This window comes from Lissotriton helveticus, chromosome 3_2 (genome assembly GCF_964261635.1).
Source record: "Lissotriton helveticus chromosome 3_2, aLisHel1.1, whole genome shotgun sequence".
In the NCBI taxonomy this organism is placed as follows: domain Eukaryota; kingdom Metazoa; phylum Chordata; class Amphibia; order Caudata; family Salamandridae; genus Lissotriton; species Lissotriton helveticus.
This window is the reverse complement of record NC_136062.1, coordinates 483,306,018-483,327,866: the sequence shown is the minus strand read 5'-3', so window position 1 is coordinate 483,327,866 and position 21,849 is coordinate 483,306,018. Positions and strand designations below refer to the sequence as shown.

At 43.7% G+C, this 21,849-nt stretch overlaps 1 protein-coding gene across 3 annotated transcripts in view; it reads left to right on the top strand.

The window, feature by feature from the left end:
- Window positions 1-21,849, top strand: part of AMBRA1 (autophagy and beclin 1 regulator 1) — a 581,139-nt gene that overhangs the window by 2,207 nt on the left and 557,083 nt on the right. The gene's annotated exons all lie outside the window — the stretch shown is intronic.

The following is a 21,849-nucleotide window of genomic DNA, read 5'->3' as shown; positions in this document are numbered from 1 at the left end:
AAACGGTCACATATAAATGTATACATCTACGTACACACAGGCTTAAACAAATACATGCACATGCTACAACCATCTCTCTGAAATTAGTGAGGTTCCTAATTGTCTTGAGTTATTGATCTTCTCAGCTCTTTGGGTGATTGTGCGCCCAACTCACACACTTTCTCTCTGACTCCTGCAGCCCCTCGCTTCAGTGACTCAACTTTGACTCCTGCTCTGGCCACTGCTGACACTTTTCTTTCCTGTACCACTTTTGACACGCACAGTGGTAGGCAGAGCCAAAAAAATGTTTGATATCCTTGTGACTTTTGCTAGATCTGGAAGTGGGAGCAGATGGTCATGTTTAAGACACTGTGTTTGTTAGCTTGAGGCCCTGTCATTGGTTTAAATGGCTGTCGCTTAAGGTTTGAGTGTAGTAATGGTGTTGTCTTTAATGAGCACAGACCCTCTGATTGATGTACTGGCTTAACTCCCCTCCTGAGAATACTTCTAGGGTACGGAAGCTAGTCATTGGAAACCTCTGCTTGATTGGAGAAATAAATATTTGTGCAATGGGTTGTTCCATACATGTCTCAGCAGAGTATGTAGCGCCGCTGTGTGTGTGAAGAGTTGTTCAAGAGATGTGAGAAATAGTTTTGTAGGCAATATTTATAGTCGTGTGTCATTTGACGTCAAATCAGTTTTGGAGAGCCCAGGTGTTTTTCGCTGATCTGAATGCTGGCACTGTAGCACCCCTAATTCTATATGGGTGAGTTCCCAAGTTTGCATGACATTGCCCAAAGGGCTGTGGTTGAAGTTCAACCTGTGGAGGCACTCTTGAATCTCCAGTAACCACTACATGATGTTTACCAGGAGAAATAGGAGACCCATGCAATGGCAGGTTTGCTAAACCACAAGTAAGCCCAATAGGAGGCAGTAACTATGGAGGCCCTGTTAAATTGCCAGTTATCCACTGTATCATGTCCACCCTAGAACACCAGAAGCCTAACCTCTGGGGGCACAGTTAGACCACCACTAACTACTTTGTGGCACCCACCTAGGCGTGATAGAAGCCCATCCACTGGAGGCACAGTTGGACCACTAGTTATAGAGTCTGCCAGAAGCAACTTCTATTGAGTTTTCCTTCATCATGCTAAGGCCCCATTGCACTCTCAATCTGTTGGAGTAAGTGGTTACATATTCTCCCAGTGAAAGGATGAGATGTACAGAGTTTTGCATTGTCAGAGGCAGAGAGTAATTTTTGTTTTCCCCTGTTGCTCTTCTCTAGAGAAAGAGGTAATGTTCCTCAATGAGAAACAGATAAAAGCATTATAATGCCAGATGTAAAGTTTTCAATCCAGAAGCTCTGTTAAATGATGCATAATTTGTATAAAACGGTCAAAGAACAGATTGAAGATAAAGCTGGCTGTAGCTATGAGTTATTAGGCCGTTGTGGCTGACTTGCTAATGGTTCATACTCCTTTAACGTATACAGCTTCACTGTACATGCATAGTACAAAAAAAGTATAAACATTCATCTTTTCTGTTTTGTTAAAACATATAGTACGTAAGGCGTTCAAGCCTTGTACATCTGAAACAACAGCAGGTCCAGCAATGAATATGATTAACTAAGTTGTAACCTTCCCAAGTTGTGACTTCCTAACTTTGATGACAACCCCAGCCAGAGGCTCAGCTACTTACTGCAGATCAGATTCAAGACGTTGGAAAAATGTTTAAGGATAAGCTTCCTGGTGCTGTTTCCCTCAGAACACAGTTTCTGCATTCCAAGGTCTACTCTGACTGTGCTTGCATATTCCAGCGGTGTGTGATGCCTTGACCCACTCTCCGCCACCAAAGGATATGAAGGTTTCCAATATAAACCATAAAAGATGCCTCAGTCAGTTTGGTTCCAGAAGGCCTCCATGTTGAGTAATGTATTCAGTAGCAAGGAGACTTGCACACCTGTCAAGACAGATTGCTGAGTGTGCTCTCTATCTCGTTTGTTATATTTTGATTTCTTAGCTCCTGAGAAGTAATTATATGATAGAGTGAGGTCTCCTTTACCTGCAATGCAATTAGGTTAATCGAGAGTGAGGTTAGTGTTCTGAACTTAACAGATGATTTATCCTCCAAGGGCAGCGTCTGCTTCCCAGTTCTGTAGCATACAAATTGAGAACACCTTTTGCTCCGAATCTTATGGCTTTTGCTCCTGGGGATTTCATCTTGGGAGTGCACTGTAAGGTTAAAATATAGGTTGTGGTCTTCTTAGTGAAATCGATTAGGACACTGAGTTGTCGCATAGCCTGAGAATAATATCATGGAACATAAATGGATTGGGAGGATATGCAAAGTTAGATAGTTTAAACCACGTTGCAAAGTACGTTGATATTATTTGTTTGCAGGAAACATGGCTATGCAGCAACACCCCAGTGGTTGAAGGGTTTGTTCAAATTCATCAATCGCCCGTCGGGTGGGATTATGACTATCACCTCAACCAGGCTAGTGAAAAAGGCTAAGTTAATCAGCACAGCATGTAAATGGTTGTTGGTTTGTAAGGTATTCTTGTCAAGTAGCGAAGGGAAGGAGGAGAATCTGAGCCTTATGAATGTATATATTCAATGGAGTTCTCAAAAAAAATATGATACAGAAATGGGGCTTTTTAAAAAGGATATAATTAATTTAAATGAAATCTATGGAACAGATGTAATGGTGATAATGGGCGATTTTAACCACAAACTAAATTATGAAAAGATAGATCACTGGTTCGAGGAAATTTTGAGCTCTTATAATATAGGGTCAGCAAAATTTCCAACGTGTGAATATACCAATCAGAATGAAGCATTAGGGAAGTTTCTGGGCTCTACGGGATTAATATGTTTAAATGGCAGGTTGCACGCAGACCACCCGGCCACACAGACTTTTAGAGTAGGAAAACAACATTGCCCTACAGACTATATTTTTGTGCAGGCTTGGAACTATGTAATGGTAAAAAAGTACTGGATAATCAAGCGCACGGATAGTGACCTTAATGCTTTGTATTGCGAATTTTTAAGGGGGTCTACAAGCCCATGTGAGCGAGTAATCCCCCAAAATGTGGAATATCCCAAGCGCTTGTCTACAAAACTGACGGAAGAATATATTGAGAAATTAGTAAGCAGTCAACAAAACTTAACGAATGATAGTGTGGAAGGACAGCAGGTAACATGGTACGTGGACAAAATAGTACAGGCGGTTTAATGCCTTAGAGTGCATTTAAACAATAAGAAACAGGCTAAGATAAAAGAACACTACATACAAAAAGGGGGTCTGAGGGAATATTACCGACCAAAATGCTACAGCCCTCTATCTTTACTTCTACCAACAACAAGGTAGCATTTGGTCACTATCTCCAAGGAGAATGAATTAAATAAATAAAGGTGTGAAAGAGTTACTTACAGGAGTCGTTCACTGGGCACTCTCAGACCTACTGATAGTGTTCCCATCAGGCAACCAACCTGTACCGCCCTTCATCATTTGGGACAAACATTTTAAGGCTCACTGGAAGTCGCCCAGTGTGCGAGCACGCACAATAGTGCTATAATGGTTCTTTACACCCCAACGACTAGCTTTGTCGAAGAGTAGGTATCAGGGGTTGCTCTCAAGCAGTGCAAAAGTATTAAATTAAACAAATTAATTAAGTATAAACGGTGGTGGTGCCATTAAAATAGGGTAAAGGAAGGAAAACAGTTTAATAGGGACCTTCCCTTCCCAACGTTAAAAACAGTGGAAGAAAAGGTAGCATCAACAAATAACTACCTTGACAGTTGTTATGGTCGACATGTTTCTGCAGTGTTTACCTTGGGCCCAGGGGTCACCTACTGCTTCATCAGGACCTATTGATTCTACTGCTTGTAGTGAAAATAACAGAAATAAAGTGTAAACAATATCACCTTCAGCTCTCCTGGATTGTAGAATTCCCGGATTTCATATAGTAACACACACACCAATATGCAAGAAAATAAAGAGAAAACACATTAAGCTATTTAATCGCTTCTTGCTCCAAAACAGTCCACAGCTTTGTCTAATAGTTGTGGCTCACATCCTACTAGTAATGTCAACAACCACATATCACAATCTCGCATTAGCGATTCATGCAAGAGCGGCATGACTTATGGTCAAATACACTCACCTATTGTCTAGGAGAGTAACGCCTCACCTCACCCGGCAACAGCGCAGGTAGCAAGGAGCCCCGCTCTGTGGGAGATAATGCATGGATCAAAACACACGGGCAGAAAGGTCACAGGAAGCACCTACACGCGAGGGCAACAATTGTGTAAGTATTTAGCTTTGACCGACACTTACGAGGAGAATCCTCATCACAGTTAGGAAAGCTTAAAGATATGTGCTTTGAATGGTTGTGCTCTTAGAAGCACCGCACGCGCTCGATCTAGCAGTTGTTACCAAATACCTATAACGATTCAGGTTTTGTTTAACGGCATGCGCCGTCAGTGGATTTCCTGCAAGCGCGGCATCTAAATAGAACCGTCAAACTTGCTAGGCGATCACCACACACCGGTCGCTTACCTGCCCGTCGGTACTCCAGACATCCTTCTGGGCTGTCTGTGGGAGGTGCCGAACGGGCAGGAAGTGCCGTTATTTACCATTGTGTTCACTGATTCCTCCGTTTGGCGCCGTGACGTCACCACGGTGCGCCCAGGAATCATGGGGATTGTAGTTAGGAGCGATGTGGTAGTTTAAGAACCCGCGCAAGCGGCAGCTCAAACTCTTCCAAACGAGAATTACAGTGTTAGCCTCCATGAGAGAGAAAAAACAGATTCAATCGTCTGAGCCTCACGTTCTTATATTGGAAACTCCAAACCCCGACCAATATACTTAAGTTTGGAAAAAGTTTTAAAAGGTGATTTAAGCATATCTGGTCTGATCAGTACGCTGTATCATTCTATTCAGCAGCATAACTCTACCATATGAGTCAATAAGTTGTCTATTGACCTATATATGTACATGCCTTAGATCTAGAATAAGGATGCATTGTTCATGATCAAGAAATATGTTATGATTGTAAGACACTTTCTTGTATTATCAAGACGGTCAATATATCAGGGCTCTGCAGAAACATGTCGACCATAACAACTGTCAAGGTAGTTATTTGTTGATGCTACCTTTTCTTCCACTGTTTTTAACGTTGGGAAGGGAAGGTCCCTATTAAACTGTTTTCCTTCCTTTACCCTATTTTAATGGCACCACCACCGTTTATACTTAATTAATTTGTTTAATTTAATACTTTTGCACTGCTTGTGAGCAACCCCTGATACCTACTCTTCGACAAAGCTAGTCGTTGGGGTATAAAGAACCATTATAGCACTATTGTGCGTGCTCGCACACTGGGCGACTTCCAGTGAGCCTTAAGATGTTTGTCCCAAATGATGAAGGGCGGTACAGGTTGGTTGCCTGATGGGAACACTATCAGTAGGTCTGAGAGTGCCCAGTGAACGACTCATGTAAGTAACTCTTTCACACCTTTATTTATTTAATTCATTCTCCTCGGAGATAGTGACCAAATGCTACCTTGTTGTTGGTAGAAGTTAAGATAAAAGAACAACATAGCCAAGGAAGGCAACCCAAGTGGTTTGATCTTGCCTGCAGGAATTAATAAGCCATTCGGAAAATAGAGTGGTGTCAGAGGATACGATATGAAGTTGGCAACTTAGAGATCCTGCTCAACTTGAAGAAAGAATATAAATCCTTAGTAAGGAAACAGAAAAGTATTGTTAAAGAAAAATGTTGGGGAAACCTACTAGAAACAATAGAAACTAAAAATATAAAAGGTTTCTGGAGGTTGATACAGGATGCCGCAGGAAGGACAGTGGGAAATATGAGCTGTGTGGTGGAAGAGGCAGCATGGGTAAACTACCTGGGTAATATATACAAAGCTAATAGGAACCTGGAAATAAATAAGGAAAAATCCATTTGGACAGTCTCCGAAGAAGATTTAAAACCAGCCTTTAATATGGAGAAAGAAAAAGAAACTGAATTTATCTCGTGCAGCAGGACCAGATAACCTACCGCCATTCTAATAAAAACTCAAATGGATTGGTGGGCAGGTTTTCTATCGCATATTTTCATGGCCATTTTAGACTCAGGCTGTATCCCTAAAACCTGGAGAGGGTCAATAATTAGGCCGTTACATAAAAAGGGCGATAGGAAGGATCCAATGAACTATAGGCTAATCAACTTGCTGGACATTGGAGAAAAGGTTTTCTCAAAAATAGTCCTTGGTAGATTAAAGGAGTGGGTGAGGCGGTAGTCAATAGTCCCAATAGAACAGGGAGGCTTCAAGGAAGGCACTCTACTATTGACCACTGCTTTGCCTTGTGGGCTGTGGCGCAGAAGTCCAGGGAGCTGCAGGGCAAGCTGTACTGCTGCTTCGTGGACTTTCGTGCAGCATTTGACTTAGTGGATAGGGAGTGTCTGTGGGAGACCATGAGAAACTGAGGTTCCATCTGATCTTTTGATGGTAATTCAGGAGCTACATAGTCATAATTGGGCACAAGTAATTAAAGATACATCTGGCGGCCTAACACCTGAAATAGTGATAAATAATGGACTTAGGCAAGGTTGTGTTTTGGCTCCGCTCCTTTTTGCCATATTCCTAGCAGATCTGCCCCTTACCTTTGGGTCTGCCAGAGGCGTAAGCCCAATAGAAAATGGTAGGCACTAGTCCTGTTTGCTATATGTCAACGATCTAGTAATATTGGACCAAACCGAGGTGGGTCTACAAAGAAAGTTGAATACCTTCAGTGCATACTGTACGGCAAAACGATTGACAGTAAACATGGACAAAACAAAAATTCTGTACTTCGGGAAGAGGAATACGAAGTGCAATTGGTACTTAGGCCAAACTAAATTAGATATTTTAAATGAATACAAATACCTTGGAGTATGGTTTACAAATTCTTTGAAGTGGGATATGCACCTTGAGGCACAGAAAATAAAAGCACAACTGGCGGTATGTGGGCTGAAAAGATTCAATCGTAGTTATGAAGATATGTCCCAATGAATCATTGCTTTATAGGCCCTATTGATGGCCTATAAAGCAATGATTCCCCCGCAACTCCAATACGGTTCAGACATTTTTTGTATCGATGGTAAAAGCTCCTGGGATAAAGAGGAAGGGAAATGTTTAAAATCCTTATTGTCCCTTTCAAGCTCGGCAATGATCCAGGCAATTAGACTGGAATCGGGCCTGACAGCGTGGAATGTTCAGGTGCAACAAAGTTTACTCCGATTTTGGAATCGTTTAGGACTTGGTAAGGTCAAAAAAGTATCTCAATGGTGTATGAAAGAAATTCAAGTTAGTGAGCTAAAATGGGCAAAAACTGCAGGAAGCAAACTTCAGTCCATTTGTGACCACCTGAAGGTGAAAATAGATCTGAAGACATTACAAATCAATGTAAAAAAGAGTGTTCTTAAAATGCAGGGAAAAGAATTGTCTTGAGCAATAGACCGGGAGTATCTGAGTAAGAAAGACTCAGTAAAATTTATGAGCAATAGCTGGGAGAAAGACATAAGCTATCCTTACTTAGACATATTACCGAATCGATGGTTGCGAATGGACGTTCTTAGGATAAGAATTGGTATTAATCCGGCTGTAACAAATAGTGCAATAAAATATGAACTAATGCAACCCGATGGTAAATGCATGTGTAAGATGCGGTTGAAATGCAACATTCTACACATTTTATTGGATTGTCGAAAATTTTTAAATTTGCGTAAATTATTTCTTCGCCCGATCTTTTAAAAGTATGATGTAAAGGCGCGTTTGCAAGCGTGGGAGTTTCTTGCGGATGTGGAAAATCTAGATATTGCGATAACCATTTGGAAATATATGCAGGGTGTATATTAGTTCCCTACTTCATTAGAGGCTTAAGTGCAGAAAAGCGTATCGCAATCTAAAATGAAATATTATTGTTTTTTAAAACTGTTCGGAATGAAGTTTTAAGGAAAATATGATTTTTAATGTTAGGAAAAAGATTTTATAATGTGTAAACGTTTTAAATGACAATGGATGAGTTGTGGTTTAACCCCTCCGCTGCGCCGAACGTTCTATTGAGCGGGCGGGGCCGGAACGTTCAGCGGACGTGCGCAGTACTACAGACGTACGCCGCTCAGAAGGGATTAAGGACCAAATGGTCTAAATAAACTTTTTTGAACTGAAGGTTGTGGTCTCCTGTCACAAGTAGTCTGAGGTGAAGACCAGCCTATTAATATTTGCACAATAAGTGTTGAAAGTGCTGTTGGTATAGTGTTACCCTAGGACAAAAGGCTGTATTGTTGTGTACCATGTCTGGTAATCGCTTTTATTTCTTTTGTAGGAATTACTGCCTAAAGGCCTTGTTCTTATACCTTGAGATGTTTGTGATTCTGTGGTTCGCAGAGTCTTTGGCATGCCTATAAACCCATGCCTAATATTGTAACCTTTTGTTTTAAATTATCTGGAGTTTCTAATTCTTAGTAATGTTTTGATGAAAACATGCACTTATCACATATCTGTTGATATCGAGGTTGTACATTAGTTCATTTTATTGACGCATCAAATTCACATATTTGTGATTTTTATTCTTTAATTTTTTTACCATGTAGTGTTATTATTTAAGGCCTTCAGCTGTCATGAGTTAGCTGTATCCGCTGTTGTCTCCTCAGTCTGGCGGTCTGCTATATCTAAGATTATTGTGTGTTCTGTGGCTGGGTAGTGGATACAGTCTCTCTTCTTGGGCCCACATTGGTCTAAAGAGCCTCACAAGTCAGATAGTTGAGTTATGACGCTGTATTCCTTTTAGTCTCTACTGATAGCATTGACATGGTAATGCTTTGCCACCGATGGGTCCCATGGGGCTATATAGTAACTGGTTTCTTCATTTAGGTGACTAGCTCCTATTTTTTAAATGACCATATTCATATAATTCTCGAACATCATACTTCATGTAGCGCCTACTTTTTAGTGTTGGCAGGGTATATGCGTTGCCGGTATGGGTATCTAGATTGTCTCATTGGAGATGTAAAGCTCCATTCTTGTGCTGTAGTTCCATGATATTAGGGTTTAAGAGCATCACGTTCCAAATAGTACTAAGTTCTAGCACCTATTGTGGTAAGAATTATTTCTACCTTTTTATGACCTTAATGTTCACCACCATTTGCGGTAGCGCTACAGTACGCATGGTCTGGCTGCGTTGATTTGGCTGGCCAAACTCTTTGTAGAATATTTTTTTCTTATTCCCTAAATCATAATTAAAATATTTTACAGTAAAGAAAAAAGCTCTCGTTGGCCTGTACAGAGCTGTTTGTACTGTTTTCCTTAGTTCACGAAGCACTGAGCTAACCCGCCCTGCTGCAGGTAGGCAGCATTACTTATAATTTCATTGAAGAAGACAGGACCAATTACTTAATGGATTACATTTGCTCTACTTGGGCATTTTTTAAACCATCCAGCTTGTCCCATCACAGGACTGTCCTCGGTTTTGTATCAAACATTGAAAGCATTAGCATTGTCTAGGTGTGTTCCTACATTTCTGTGGCTGCCCAACCACCCCTCTCTGTGCTTTGGTTGGCTCTAGCTTGTTTTTCCTTCAGACAGCAATGGTAGCTTCTATGTTCCTTTGACAATCTCATCTGAACTATGGAAATGGTAGATACTTTGGAATTGTGGTTACAATTTTAGATGTCTGCCGTGGGTGCAAATTACTTTATTACTCTTGTATATGAGTTGTGACATTGATTCTATGCTGCCAGACGAAATTCAAGGCATGCAATGCCTCGTACTGCTTTGAGACCCCTTATCCACCTGTAGCTCCTCTAAGATGTCATGTTCTGCTGTCCTATGCATGCCACGGGCCTTCTATGAATGTGTTCCCTTCCAATCGCAATGAAACCTCTGCATAACAATTTAAATGAGTTTTTCCACATTCATCTTAATACAAACTAAGTGAAAACTTTAGCAAATAGTGTAAAAGCGTTGTTTACAAAATCACAGCAGTGTCTGACGACAAATAAAAGCAGCATGTAAGTAAGTTAGAAATCTGGTGTGAGTTCTAGAAGTGGTTGAATGTGTTAGCTTCCAAGGGGTTCCGGAGGTCTCAGGTTGGCGTGATAGCAACACTGTTACTAAATCCTCTCACATGTGTACACCGGATCATTGAATCAAACTGATGTCTGTCCCCGACAACCCTTTCCAGGTCTTTGCAGCCTATTTCTTAGGTAATAAGATTGTTGGAGCGGGGTATATGCGGATCGGGCTATGTGTCTCCTTCACACATAAATAAGCAGGAATGAGTCCAGCCTCTGACCAGTCATGACTGCCACCTTCCACAAACGCTGCCTTCCAGTAGGACAGCATAGAGTCCCCGACTCAGAGTGGCAGCTTCTCCAGCATGGTGTGCAGGTTTAAGCAGAAGGCATCAGGATATAATTTAGCCTGTTAGCACAATTAAATAGAGTTGGGAGACTAAATGGTATTGTGACCGAGCCTACTAAGGGAATAGGGGTGACACCCAGCAAGGAAGCCAAGTACCTTTAAATAGAGAAAATGAAATAGGCCAAAACATTACCATGCATCTTGAATTGGTCTAGCAATAGAAATTGCCTGTCAGAAAAGGTCGTTCATATACACCAACCACAGCTCGCCAGTTGTCAAGAGGCTTACTATTAAAGGAAAGCAACAGCCCAAACGCCATTCGGGTGGTATTAACATTCAGATTGACCGGTGTCCTATGTCAGTGGGAACATTTCTGATCAGATCAAATTAATCTGAAGCCCAGACACTAGTCTGAATCGAATAATCTTGTAGAGAGTGGATGAAAAGTTGTCATGGCGTTCTTTTGTAAACAAAAGGATGTCAACCATGTAGAGTGACAACAGAAATGTCCAACCTTGAATCTTTACTACCCTGAACAACCTACACTCCTGTAGTGTGTAGGCCAGCGTTCCAAGATCTTTCACAAAGATTAATGCAGTGAGGACAGCTCTGGTGGGTACCATGATAAACTATAATTTGGATGGAAACAGAGCTGTAGATTCTGTGTGTGGGCACAGAATATAATAGTGATACTATCTGAAGAAGCCCCCCCCCCCAAACCTAGCCTTACCCACTGTAACAAACCAATCAAGAAGTACCACTCCGTCAAGGGAAAGGCCTTTTCTGTATCAAGGAAAGCTTTGGCTGTGCTCAGATTCTGGCGCAGTTAATGCAGTAGTAGAAATGTGTGTGACTTGTACGACGACTGAGCAGGGACAGATCCCCCATGTCCAATATAACTAAGCCAGACAGAAAAGTAAACAGATTATTAGCTTATATTTTGACAATTATTTTATTATCGAACGAACAGTCTATCTGATGCACTAGTAGAGGTTCTTTTACCTGGCTTAAGCAGAGTAACAATTATTGCCTCATTCAGACTTGGGCATAGCATATTTTTTTAAAGAACCTTTATTGTTTTATTGTGGAGAAGTGTGGCTCACTGGTTAGAGGAGGCAGACCTGGAAGCAGAGGTCAGCCCGGGACCAGGGTTCAATTCCCGGCTCGGAGGGGTCTTGAGTCCTAAAATGTCCATGGACTCGACAATTCTCGCTCCGGTGCCTACTCGATTCACGGGTTCACACTCTGCGACTCTGGGCAATAGCTTGCTTAATCTCCACAACGGCCCCTCGCGGCGGGATGCCTGGCTTTCACCTTGCGGATACCCTGCCGGGGTTATCTCACAGGGGAATACCAGGACGGGTTCCCTAACCACTTGGATGCTATTGACAAGGGTAACTCGTCATGGAGTGCCCATTCATTTCAATGGAAATTACATTGAAGTGCCAGAAGATGCTTAGCATCCAAGTGGCTAAGCAAGCGCTTAGAAACCGCTTGGTGATTTGCGCTATATAAATTCCTGTACATATTGTTACTGCAAGTAAATACAAGCACGGGCCTACAACCACCCTGTCCGGCCGCTAGTCAGGTCGTAATTACAGCAAGTCAGTTTAGAAAAACACAGCAGCCCGAAACTCGGGGTCTGATGAGTATCCAGGAGAGAATTTGTATTCGAGTGTACCGTGCAAGAAGCAGGATTCGAGAAGGTTCATTTTACAATAAAGAAAAAGAAAAACAGAATCGATGCCGTACAGTCATACATGGCCCCACAGTAGCAAGCATGAAGCAGGAAATCCGCAAATAGTGCAAATACGATTGAAATGTTGGGGGTAAGGCATACGAGTCAGGATAAATGTAAAAACAAACACGTTTCGTAGCGAACTGTACCCCACCCCTCAAAACGAAACATACTGTAGGAAACATGAAGGCGACGACACCAAAAAGAAGAAAGACAAAGGGCCATAGAAACAAAGAAAGGACAAAGAAACAAACCCCATCCCCCTACCCCCCACCCTGCACCCCTGCAGAAGGCTACGGCCTATCCCCCCCCCCCCAGCAGCGTGCCTGTACCCTAAATAAGAGACCCGAAATATAGAAAAAGAGAAAGGAAGAAAAAGAGAAAAAATACGGGGAAGGGCCATCGGTCTAGCCACCCGGCCCCCTCTCCACCACCGCGTGCAGTAAACGTCCTAAAAGCAAGATCAGAGTAGCCACGGAAAACAGTAATCACCGATAGCACAATCAATAACATCCCCACTGAGTGACCCCCAAATCACCGACAGCCAACAATGAGGTCCACCATGTCCTAGACGGTCTCACCCCTGGCCTTTTCTATCAGTAGCACCAACATACGTCCACATATCACTCGGCATAAAGAGCAGCGTGGAGGGTCCGAGTGATCTGGGCGGACCGGGCAGTGTTGTTACTCCATGGGACCTCAACCACCAAGACCCAGCCGAATATGTATGGCGGAAGTCCATCTGTTCCAGTGTCGACCCCGAAATCATCCTCCAGTCCGAACACAGTCTCCCCAGCCAAGGAGAGAGAGTCACACCTTCCGGAGAGCGCCGAAACGCCGCCGGGGCAGTCCAAACCATAGATCGACGTTGTTTCCCCAGCCACCAAATAAAGAAGTGCGCCGACAAGTCACTCACATGTACAACAGAGCCGTCCAAATCGATCTCATGAACCGGGTCTCCCAGCATCTCCACGAACATAGGCGTTGTTGGCGCACTCATCACTGACGCAGAGGCGGGCACATCGGCGCTTACTTGAGACCGAGCCATGCCCGTGTGGAACGGTGGGACAACAATGGCGGCCATCCTCCTTCCCAGATCCAGGGCGTCCCGGATTAGGGTCGTATGCAGAGTTGTTAGCGCAGCCAGGATATCTCTGGACGTGGGTTCTCTCTCTCTTCTCTGCCCGGGTGAGGTGTGCGTATAAGGGCGCAATCCGCCATCTTAGCTGATCCGGCCTCGTCCTTCTCCACCTCACCTCGGGACCGGGCCCCACACCGGGGAGCAACGGGATGCACCACGGGGACCCCGAAAGTCAAGGCAGGCTTCACAGCGGAGGGTCACCAAAAGGCTAAACAAAATCTCCGCCGCTCTACGGGAGTCGTCCGCCGATTCCGGGAGGGGCCTACAATCATGCCCGGACACAACACCGGGAAGGGGGCCAGGTATCGTGCACTCTCCTCGACCCAGCTCCACCGCACAACCCACAAGGCACACCGCTAGATGAACTGGGTCGGCACTGTCACCAGCGGCTCATCAGATCTCTGGTGCTCTCTGGCCGACTTCCCACCTCCACCAGAGGCCGCTGTTGGCGCAGTCGCGGCCGGCCACTCTCCTCACTCAACACCCCGGTCCCAGCTCCGTGAAGGCCGCAAAACAGTTGGGGACATTTCCACGGGTCTGCCGCACGTAAAAGCCGCAGGAGCAAACGGTAAGAGAAAGTTGTCCTTCGCCTACTTAAATGTGCCGTTACGGCTCAGGATAATTGCCAGGATGTATGCGCGGGGTGAGAGGGCTCACGGAGCCGAGCGTCTATGCAACCGTCTCGGTCGCCATCTTGGCTCCTCCCCCTTTAAATTTTTTTTTTTAAAATAAATTCTTTTTATTAAACAGGTTAGGAATCAGTGGTGGTCAACACAATCGTACATTATAATTTTGCAACGCACCTTTAGAAACACCGAGTTTACAATATACCATCCAGTTTAGAGCGAATACACCAACATGCCATATAACAACTTACAGTTCTACCTCAACTTCTGTATGTAAGGGTTGAGGGTGTTCACATATGTTGCCTCTGTACTCGTTCCAATTAGACCACACCACCCCCCATTTTTTGGGGCACCCCCGCGCCATGTACACAGTCTTTTCCTGGAGCATGCACCTGTCCATGTCCCTTTTCCATGCGCCGATCTTTGGAGGCGTGACTGCCCCCCACAGTTTCGCGCTTTGCCACTGTTTGTCCAAGCATAACCCATAACCTCCCTTTAGCAGGTAGGTACGTTGGCTCCCAAACATTCAGAAGGCATCTCTTAGCCTCCAGACGTAGCTCCACCCCCCCACACTTCTTGCATACAGCGTACCACTCGCCTCCAATAGCTCTGTAACACTGGACATTCCCACACTATTTGGAAGAAGGTTCCAACCACACCACATCTCCTCCTGCAGAGACCCTCCTCGCTACGTCCCATCAGCTTCAACCTGGTGCCGGAAGGGCATAGCATTTTTAAAGCTAGTGCTTCATACATGAAAAGTGATGACGTACCAGCAAGTTAGCATATGCTGAATAGTCATCACATCCAGGGGCCACTAGACACTCTGCAAATAACCAATTCTACCTCTGCCACGGGTATCAGCTAAGCCAGTGTGCCCCAAGCTACATTTTCCAATTAGAGTGGCCTCATCAGATAACCCGTGATCTCTGCATCTGATGCCCAGGAGCGCAATGGATATAACTCTGGATAGAAGTTGGTACCCTAATCCTCCTATATCTTACAACATCTCTCCCTCCCGGTCCTGTTCTCTCCCTCCCGGTCTGCAAAAAACGCCCCGTGTGTAGCTCATAGAGTATGGCCTATTGGGATCTTGCTACAGTCTACCATATGTAGAGTCTGTAAGAATGGACATTTGCTTGGCTGCCTCTTCTGGAACAGAGGCTATTCTAGTGTGTGTAAAACCTACAGCTCTGTATTTCTTTTTGCGTTGGTCTTTGTCATCTGTTTGCTGTCTCCAGTGCATGATGGCCTTGATGATCAGCATTGTCTTCTCCAACTTCAACACCAGATGCCCTTTGGGAATACTATACGCAGCAAACTCCTTCTGAAGGAGGACACAGAACACTGGTTGTTCAATCCATGCCTCCTAATAAAGGACATAAAATGCAATCATTGATGGCTGTGTAGTCTTTGTGGTTATAAAGAATTTCCTTTTTCATCTCTCCGGGATGTAATTTATTGGCTGCGTGTTCCTCTTCTAGTCGTTTCTGCTCTTTGGGTGCTTTCCTTGCCCACAGTGAACTCCTCCAATTCATTTCCTTGTGCTAAACTGACCATAAGCCTGCACGGCTGCTGGTTTTGCAGCGTTGGCAGACCACCTTTACCCTTCCCTTCTCTCCCGAGTTGGCAGCAAAGCCTAGCAGATCGTGACAGTGACTGGGTCACACACGTAAACCGCAGACTGAGGCCTCTTCACTGCAAACTCTAAGGTTGCCGAATAAAAACATTGCTTGGACAGGGCTGTAGAAATCTATAAAATGTCAACTTGTAAAAAGAACAGTTTGCTTCAGAAATCTACTTGTCTTGTAAACAAATCCACTTGTCCCATTGGTGCCACGTGGTCATTATACAGGAGCTTGGATAATAGCCTCTCTGATTATGCCAGAGCTCATACCATAGTAGGCTTTGAATACTAGCAGTTCACTTATTTGGCAACTTTTCGCAGACCTTCATACCGAGTCTGGAAGTAACGGTAAGCAATAGTTCCAGTGTTGGAATACCCTTTTGAGTCTATGCAAACATATTAATTTGCGTGTTTTAGGGTTTTTCACCCCTGTTCTTTTATCTTTTTCCATACTGCTAATTGGAGGATAAGTGAACAAACGTTTAAACACTTAGCAGATTTTTGAATGAGCAAATCTACATATGTTTATTTCCTTGTGCTAAAATGCAGTACACCAATATTTTTAATTTAGGAGTACCATTTCATTGCTCACTACTGTAAATTCATGAAAGTCATACATTTGCACTAATGCTAAGACATTTTCCATTGGGTGTACTTTCGTGATTATCTTTAAGAATTGGGCCTCTAATTAGGTCTAGTGTTAACCAAGACCTTTTTTAAATTAAAATTCTCTCTCTCTCTATATATATATATATATATATATATATCTCGCCTGACCTCAGTGTGAGTGACAGCATTCTGTTCTTTCACAAGGCTATCCGCACCCAAAGTCGTTTTGTTTGTGCTGGCGACTACAGTGGCAATGTGTGCTTTTAGAGACCAGAAAATATTTTTGCTTTTTGACGATATTTTTTCAAATGGTGAGGGCCTGGCAGTGCCCAAAACAAGAATTACATTAACAAAACTGAAATGCTGTTCAACAATGGTAGAACCATTGGCTTTTACTAATGCTTATTTCTTTTCATGTTTCCCATAATCTTTTTTTAAACCGGTTACACTGATTAAAATTATCTCATGGAATGTGGCGGGCCTGCGTAAAAAGCTATTACTCCCAGATTGGAATAACTTTATTGAAAAATATGATCTGTGTATTTTCCAGGAAACATGGTGCCTAGTGCCAATGTATAAGTCTGGCTATTCTTCATTCTATGTGCCAGCTACCTCTTCTGGACGGGGCCGCCCGTCAGGTGGATTGTTAATTTGGGTTAAAGTTGCGCTTAATTGTAAAATTATCCACCATCAAAGTGCATCAATGGACCTGATGAGGCTTACGATTAGGGATTCAAAGGCTAGTGTGGCCCTGGAGCTCTTTAACATCTATGCCAGAGGTCTACAAGGGGGGGCTAAATCTCCGACTATCTCTGCGCTGTCAGAATTACTTTTATGCTGCACCACGGACTCCCTGTCCCTGATTGGCGGCGATTTCAACTGTACTTTCGAACCGCTGGTTGTGGATGGTGCTGGAGGATTTCATGATGAGGATGCTAGATGGGGCATACCGCAACTGACGATCGCGCCAATTAAGAAATGGTCACCGATTGTCATACAAATGAATGCATTAATAATGGAGCTTGCCCTAGTAGCTGCTAATGGGCGTACCCCTTCTGATTACCAGGAAGCTCATACATACAACAGGGTTTCCTGCCCAAGTAGAATAGATTACATTCTGGTTGCCAAGAGGCTGTGGAAATCTGTGAATGACATGACTGTCATTCCATCTATCCATAGCGATCATAAGCCCCTGTCCCTTTGCATGCGGAATCGGTTGCTAAATGGGGAACCTCAGTTCAGTAGCAGACCGAGAATGATGACTAGGGAAATTATTCCTTCTAATTGTAGAAGATTTATTAAGTGGCAAAAATTCATCCTAGATGAACATAAAACTAGTGCCCTTGGTGAGATCGTAAGAGATCAGACCGCGAAGCTCTCTACAATTTGTACCAATGAGCTGGGTCCCTGTCAGGCTGAAGTTATCTATGCTGAAACAATTGATATGATGGGTGCTCTTGTCCTTGATACTCGGGTTACTAGCCAGCCCAGGTGCAGGAAACCTGCAGCCAAGTGGTATAATCAGGATTGTAGGGGGGCAAAATCAAAATTAATATCGGCCATTAAAACTCGCAATGCTGCCGAGGTTCGCTTAGCGCGACTCCAGTATAGGCGAGCACTATTGGTGGCAAAAAAGGCTTGGGAGGACAGGCATTGGGATGAGTTGAAGTTGGCTAGTCAGTCCAAGAATGGTGAGCTGTTTTGGGCTCTGGTCAGAAGCACAAATGGCGGTGACAGTGATCCAATACTCAACCATATCACTGATAGAGAATGGTTTGACCACTTTAGGAGCTTGTATGAAGGGGCCGAGGCAATAGATAAATGTGGGTCTCTGTATCATGTTCCATCTCCCACGTCAACCATTTTGCCCTCCAGCGATCCTGTAGGGCAAATAAAGGTCGAGGTTGCCATTAAAAAAATCGTATCCGGAAAGGCACCGGGCCAGGATGGCATTCCAGGTGACTTATTTCGTGAAAATACTGAGCAATGGGCTAAATATTTCTCCCTTTTGATTAATGCCCTTCTCCGGGGTTTTCCGGTTCCGAGCTCTTGGAAAGGGGCTGAAGTGATCCAGATCTACAAGAACGGACTAAGGGGAGACCCTGCCAACTATCGTTCAATCAGCCTTATTGATGCTGGTCAGAAGGTGGTTGGCAGGGTACTTCTTGAGAGGATCCTCTCGTGGACGGAAGAGAACCACATCATCTCGCAATTCCAGGCAGGCTTCAGGGCGTGCACAAGTACTGTCGACCAGGCATTTAGGCTGGTTTTGTTGCACTGGAAGATAGTATCCATTGGCAAGGGCGGTCTGTATTTAGCCTTTATCGACTTAAAGACCGCGTTTGATTTGGTTCCTCGAAAGCGCCTGTGGGCGGTCTTGCGGGAGACGGGGCTTCCTTTGCCCATTTTGAATTTGTTGGCCCATATGCATGATGGGAAATATGCATGCATTCGGTGGGGTACCCAGGAGCAGAAAACCGATAAAATCCCGGTAAATAGAGGTGTCCGCCAGGGATGTGTCCTGGCGCCAACCCTCTTCTCGTTGTTCGTTAATGGGGTTGTCTAATTTTTGTCTGTAATCAACGCTGATGCCCCTACTTTGGCTGGGGTAAAAGTCCCTGCTATGCTTTTTGCAGATGATACGTTATTAGTATCCAAAACACCCGCGGGCCTCCAGAAGCTCCTAGATCGTTTCTGTCTATTTTGCAATCTGAGGGGTTTGGTAATTAATACAACTAAAACCAAGCTCCTTTATTTTAACCCCAGTAGGACAGCCAAATCTACGCTTACACTCGATGAGGTGCCCCTAGAGCGTGTCAAATTTTTGGACTATCTAGGGATAAGGATATCAGATCAATTGAAATGGCACCCACACATCGAGAAAATGGCCCTAAGCCACAAGCGTATTTCGGGAGTCATTGGGAGGGAACATAGAGCTTCTATATCCAGACCCATAGCTCCTGCACTGGAGATTTATGCTGCAAAGGCAGTAGGTTGTGCATTGTATGGAGCTGAGCTCTGGGGCTTTAATAATGTTGATGCCCTTGTTACGGCAGAAAATATGTTTTTTAGAGGGCTTGTTTCACTACCTAGGGGTACCCCAACTAAGCCACTCCAGTGTGATATGGGTCGTCGATCAATCAAAGACCTAATCACTCTGCGGCCACTTCTTTATTGGGCCCGTTTGTGGCGTACACCCGAGCTATCTAGCTACGCAGATGGCCTAAGAGAAGTCATGAACATGCAGGGTTCCCACAAAATCGTCTGGCTTGCTAGGGTAAAAAAAAATTCTATTGGTTTTACTATTGAATGGGAGTCGGGTGTATCGGTGTCAAAAACGGAAATTAAGAGAGCTTATTAGGCATGGGTTGATGCCCGAGATCTCAGAGACACCAACTTGGGTAGGTTGACAGACCAGTTCCGCTTGCACAAGACAGTACATCGTCTTGAACCCTATCTGGATTTCATTAGGAAACCCAGAGATAGGGCACTTTATATTCAGTTCAGACTGGGAATTCTCCCGGTTCGTGAACGTACATGCAAGTGGAAACCTCCCAATCAAACACCTGCTAACTCCCTTTTGTACCGATGTACCCGAAACTATCCCGCATTTATTCTTTGTGTGTGATGCTTATAACAAACCTAGGTCGAAATGGTTAAAACCTGTCTGCCGTCAGCTTGAGCCCAAGAATTACTCTTCTGCCCTTAGAATTTTGCAGACAGATCCTAACACCACCCTAGCTTGTGGGGGGGCCAAATTCCTTAGTTGGGCGTGGGTGATCAGACTGAAAGACTTACGTTAACCTTACAAGGCGACCACTTTTTAATTTTGTCCAAAGTTGTAATAGGTTTAATTGATTTTTATCATTGATGTATTCTTGTTAAAGTGCTTTTTTTAATGTATGTGCTAAATGAATTGTGTTTTTAACTGTAAATGTGCTTTTTAAGATACTTCATATCGAAATAAAGCTTTGTACTACTAATGCTAGGACATTTTCCATTGGGTGTACTTTCGTGATTATCTTTAAGAATTGGGCCTCTAATTAGGTCTAGTGTTAACCAAGACCTTTTTTTAAATTAAAATTCTCTCTCTCTCTATATATATATATATATATATATATATCGCCTGACCTCAGTGTGAGTGACGGCATTCTGTTCTTTCACACGGCTATCAGCACCCAAAGTCGTTTTGTTTGTGCTGGCGACTACAGTGGCAATGTGTGCTTTTAGAGACCAGAAAATATTTTTGCTTTTTGACGATATTTTTTCAAATGGTGAGGGCCTGGCAGTGCCCAAAACAAGAATTACATTAACAAAACTGAAATGCTGTCCAACAATGGTAGAACCATTGGCTTTACTAATGCTTATTTCTTTTCATGTTTCCTATAATATTTTTTTAAACCGGTTACACAGATTTTGAATATTTTTGGCAATATTAGCATGCATTAGCCCATCATACTAAATAATGCTTCGAAGAAATGGTACCCGAAATTTCACAGTAGTTCAGCAAAACTTTTTTTCCTAGTTGCATTTTTCTGCGAACATTTTATTTTGAACATAATAATCAATCTTGCTTTCAAGCTTCTGCAAATAATAGAATCTAATCAGAGAGCATTCTGGGAGCTTTATACATAGCCTCATATTATTAAACTTTGCAAACGTGTGTACACATTGTTATAGTAGAACCACTGTCCGCAGTGCAATCTGAGCTTGCAACACTTCCATGGAGCGCTCACCCTAATAATAAAGGCTTTGCATTAATGAACCATGAATACAAGTTAGAACAGCATTAACATATGGACACATATATTCCCTTAACCCTGATTCATAATGTGGTAATGTAAACTGGCAGCCAAAGGGGGTTGGGCTTATCCCGAAGACAAAATGCACATGAAAACTTGTCCTCGACTCCAAACAATATGTCCTGGGCGTAGGGCTGTAGGAATTCCACACCCCTGCTTGCATGAGCTTCAGGGTGGCCTCACCAGGCGGTAGGAGGGGATATTGAAATGGGAGCCCCTTGCGTGGCTTGGCAGCAGCGTGGACCAAGTAGTGCCCAAGCTTGTTAGTAAGTGGTGGATCCTTTGGTACTTAGGCAGTGAGCTCTGGCACGAGCACTGCTGCGTTCAGCTTGCAGGTGGCAGTGCTGGAACTACTGTACCGTTCACATTGTACTCTGGTCTTCAGACCGCTGAACACACTGGGGTTGTCGTATAGCGACCTGACTTAGTTGTGCAGCGCTGGTGTGCGGCTCCAGAGTTACTTCTGGAGTTTGTTTATTCTGTACAGGACACCAAATCCAAACAGTTGTTCCCTGTCTGAATTTTAATTCCTTCCAGAAAACAGGGTGTCTTGAAGACCCTGGTGTGCTCTCCGCTGCATTTCAGGTCCTCTCCCTCAGCTACAGATTTTTTTGGGGTCTTTGAACAAAACATTGTACTCGTCAGCGCCGCACACTGCCACAGTCAAACGAAAGCTTACACCCGTTGTCCTAGAGATACCTGCTTTAGCGAAGTTGTACTTACTGTACGTTTTCAGTCACTGTCATGCCAATCTGACGTCCCACAGATACAGATGATTTCAAACATCTTTTTCTTTCCAAACTAGGGTGCCAATCTCCCTTCTGTGACAAATGCTTTCCAGGTCTGGTTTCTTGAAAAAGACGTCTGTTTAGCATTCCAAAACATATCCCCAATGAACTTATCCTCTGTGGCTATTTGCAAA